This window comes from Juglans regia, chromosome 14 (assembly GCF_001411555.2).
Source record: "Juglans regia cultivar Chandler chromosome 14, Walnut 2.0, whole genome shotgun sequence".
NCBI lineage: Eukaryota > Viridiplantae > Streptophyta > Magnoliopsida > Fagales > Juglandaceae > Juglans > Juglans regia.
The window spans coordinates 19,725,734-19,730,594 of NC_049914.1; positions in this window are offsets into that span (position 1 = coordinate 19,725,734).

The window sequence follows — 4,861 nt, forward strand, 5'->3', positions numbered from 1 at the left end:
TCACAGCACATATTTTTTCATTTCATTTAATCATTACAATTTTTCTAAATTCCTACATAAATAAAATAAATAATTTAAAATTTTTAAATTTTAAAATAATAATAATATTAAAAAAATATATTCTAATAATATTTTATTCAATTTTAACTTTTATTTCAACTCATTTGTAAAAACAAACGAGATATAAATGAACAAAGTGTTTTAACTTATTTAAGAAATATTGGTTAATTTTGGGATTATCTTAAAATGCTTTAATCGCAACAATTATTCTGAGTGACTTGTTGAAATTTTGTCAGATCAGCATTTTTGCTGTCACCATTAACATGACCCATTTTTTAAAATGATAAACGCTCATGAAATTAATATCTTCCATTTTTTACTATTTATATACTTGGCTTTTATTCTGTTACGTTTTGTTAATATAGTTAGATAAATTTCATGTATACAAGTGCAGATAGGCTTTCATTTGTACATCACGTTTTACATAATACTACTAAAGATTACTTCTTCCTTTCTTGCTCTCTGTTATTCTGTTATGGAATCAGAGCAAATTGAATGAAGCTTTGACACGACTGCTTCATCATCTTTTGCTTCATTTTACTCTGTAAATGACATTTCTAATCCATATTTTCTGCATCACGGTGATGCTCCAATGCTCAACTCGTATCTCAACCACTCTTTGACGACAATTATCATACATGGGATAGGTCTACGACTATGGCATTCATTGCCAAGAACAAGCTTTGTTTTGTTGATGGTACTCTGTTGCAGCCAACTGAAACTGATCCGTTGTTTCATTCTTGGATTCGATGCAACACAACGGTTCTTTCATGGCTTCTGAATTCAGAAATCACTGCAAATGTAATCTTCATTGAATTTGTTACTGATGTTTGGAAGGACCTTCGCAAACACTTCTCTAATAGCAACAGTCCTCATATCTTTCAACTTCAGAAGGCTATTCCAATTTAACTCAAGAACAATCTTCTATCAGTACCTATTTTACTCATTTGAAGGCTCTATGTGATGAGATGCAGAATTATTGATAGGAAGCCAACAACACAAGCAAAAACCTAGAAGAACAAGTTAGTTTCAGAGTTAGAGTTAGGAAGTGGTCTGAGTTAAGTTCGTAGAAGTGAAGCTAAAGGGGAGTTTGAACAAGAAACGTCATCGTGGGAAGCTTGAAGGAAGTGCACCATATGGAATAATTAGGGCGGCAAATGGTCCGGTCTGGCGATGGACCGAATATTTTCAATCTATCATTTTTTCGGACCGGACCGGACCGAACACCCAAAGGGACCGGACTGGACCGATAGTTGCGGTCCAGTCGGTCCGGCCTAATTTTTTTTATTTTTTTTATTTTTTTAAATAATTAATAAAAAAATATTTAAAATACTAAATTAAATTAAGTGACTTATTAATGTGGATTATGTAACAAACTCAATAAAAAAATATTTTATATGGTCAATGATAATAAATTAGATGAAAATTATATTATTAATTTATATAATTACTATATAATTAATTAATTGATATTATATATTAGTTAATTCATAGAATATTAACAAGTGTTAATAACATATTTAAAATTTTATATTGTTAATAGTGATAGGTTAGATGAAGATATATATAAAATATTGTTAATTTATAGAATATTAACAAGTATTAATAATATATTTAAAAATTTATATTGTTAATTGTACAATTATTATATAGAAAAAATATATATTTTTTATTTTTCATTCGGTCCGGTCCAGTCCGGAAAAACCCTGGACCGTGGACTGGACCGAAAAGTTTCGGTCCTCTAAAATGTGGACCAGACCGGTCTAAGTCTCTGTCCGGTCCGGTCCGGACCGAAACGGTCAGTCCGTTCGGTTCGACTGGACCGTTTATCACCCCTAGGAATAATCAAGCGAAATAGGGAGTTTAGCTGCTTTAAGAAGTATGGAGTTATTCAATACGCAATGTTTTTAATTGCTTTAATAAAGGGTAATGTTTGTAAAGCACAACATTTTGGGACTTAAAAACACCAAAGTCGTGCGTTTAAGTGTCTCTGAGTTTCAAAAGTTGTAGTGGCCTGTGATGTGTTTTTATTATGCATAAGTCATGTTATCAAACCTGGGTAGTTTTTTAGAATTTGTTTAGGAAGGAGACGAATATAGAGAGGAAGTGGGAGGAAGAAGAACCATCTGGAATTTGTCAGGACTTTCATTATAAGGAGGTTGGAATCCCTCAAAGTATTCATCTTTTGAATTTACGCATGGCTCTTTGAAGCCTTTTCTCAAACACCTGCCGTCTATTTTTCTACTTCATTATTGCAACATCTATTCTGCTTTCATTATCATTCTTGTTGACATTCAGCCCGCACTTAACAATCAAACATGTTCTTATCAATTGGTATCAATATCCACTGATCCTATGGCAGAAAATACTAGATCTAAACTTCAACAACAAAAGGCATTTCAACAACAACTCAATGAGGTTCAATAGCAAAATCAGCAAACTATACAAGACCTTACGGCCAATATGAAACAACTGAACGACATGATACACACAATCATTATGGGCCAAAATCAACAACAGCAGCAACATCAACAACAATATCATCAGCAAGAACATCATCAACAATAGCAACAATAACAGCGTAGGCTTCAATATGATATCCAGTTTGACCAAGAACAACCAGATCAGAGGCAAGGCAATTTCAGGGCAGTAAAATTAGACTTTCTTCATTTCCAGGGAGACCGACCAGCGTCTTGGATCTTCAAGGCAAACTAGTATTTTGAATTTCACCAAACCCCTATGCCTCATTGTATGTTCATGGCCTCCTATCATATGGATGGAGAAGCTCTTGTGTGGTACCATGAGTCTTTTGAGGGGGCCATTTCCGTGACTAGGATACTTTCACCAGGTCGATGTGTATTTGCTTTAGTCCGATGGCATATGATAATCCCATGGAAGCATTGGCGTGATTAAAACAAACTAGTTCCATTGTTGCGTACAAGGCATAGTTCGAGGCTCTTTCCGATTGGTTGAGAGGACTCTCAGATGTGCACAAGCTGACTTGCTTCCTCAGCAGGCTAAAAGATGAAATCTACCTTCGTATTAGGATGTTCAATCCTGTCAATTTAAATGCAGCATATGGGTTAGCCAAAATACAAGAGGAATACCTCTTAAGTACAAAAAAAAATCCAGCAAGCCTATAATGGAGAAAACTAGTGCAGCAGTTGGGGGCTTTTCCCAAGGACCCTTCTTGAGTAGTAGTGACAGTAAATGGTCCAGACCCATGGGTGCCACTAGACAGGTATCCTCGGCTCAAATGGATGAGAAATGCAAGAAGGGGTTGTGCTACCATTGCGATGAGAGGTGGAGCCCAGCCTATAACTATAGAAATCCAAGGATAATTTGTTACAAGCTAGTGAAGAAGAATTAGGGGAGGAAGAGGGCACCCAACCAGACGATCGTCTAGAAAATGCAAGATAATATGTTTCAATCTTACATTTTCTTACTTGATATTGCTAGATGTGACATTGTATTAGGAGTCCAATGGTTAGAGACCTTAGGCCCTGTAACTTGGGATTTTTCGAAGATGTTTTTGAGTTTTTCCCATGTGGGAAGGCTAGTGGAATTAAAAGGGTTAAAATTGTGCCCCTCGGTGGTGGAGGATGGACCAAAGATGTTAAAGGCCACGATGGCCAAGGGGAAGGGGTTGTTATTATAGATTGTGCTTGATGAGAATAATGGAAAAGATTCCTATGTTGAGGATAATGAGGTTAATGAGTTGCTACAGAATTTTCAAGGGATTTTTGAGGAACCTAGAGGGTTAACCCCTACCTGTGCCCATGATCACAAGATAATTCTTAGGGAGGATGCTCAACCTATAAGAAATAGGCTGTATCAGTATCCCTTCTATCAAAAGACAGAAATAAAGAAGATAGCATTTGAATTATTGAAATAAGGGGTGGTGAGACCAAGTTCTAGCCCTTTCTCTTCCCCTATTTTGCTGGTTCATAAGGTCGATGGGAGTTGAAGACTTTGTGTTGATTATTGGGCACTAAATAAGGAAACAATGAAGGCAAAGTTTTCTATTCCGGTGATTAATGAGTTGTTGGATGAATTGTTTGGCTCAATTATTTTCTCTAAACTCGATTTGAGGTCGGGTTATCACCAAGTGAGAGTAATGGATGAGGATATACCCAAAACAACTTTTTGAACTTATAAAAGGCATTACGAGTTCTTGGTAATGAACGATGTCTTTAAACCCTATCTCTGAAAATTCGTACTGATGTTTTTTATGACATCTTGGTCTATAGTGAGAGCCGAGATGAACATTTGGAGCACTTAAGTAAGGTCTTATCCTTGCTGTAGCAACACAACCTTTATGCCAAAAGATCTAAATGTAAATTTGTTGTTGGGAAAATTGATTACTTGGGTCATGTAATTAATGCTGATGGAGTGATGGTTGATGCTTCTAAGGTGACTTCTATGCTAGAGTGGCCTGAGCCTAAGATTGTGAAGTCTCTAAGGGGATTCCTAGGGTTAACAGGATATTATCGAAAGTTTATTAGAAATTATGGGAGTATTGCAGCCCCCTTCACAACTTTACTTAAGAAGAATTATTTTTATTGTAGCCTTGAAACAGGTTGTTGCACATCCCCCAATATTAAGGCTATCGAATTTCAGTAAACCATTTACTATTGAGTGTGACGCTTGTGGAATTGGGCTGGGAGCAGTTTTTTATCTAAGTACGGTCATTAAGGGTAAAGCACTTTTCTTATTTACCTATGGAAATGAGCTATTGGCTCTTGTGACAGTAGTCCAAAAATGGAGGCCTTACTTCCTTAGTCAGTCGTTTGTGATTAAA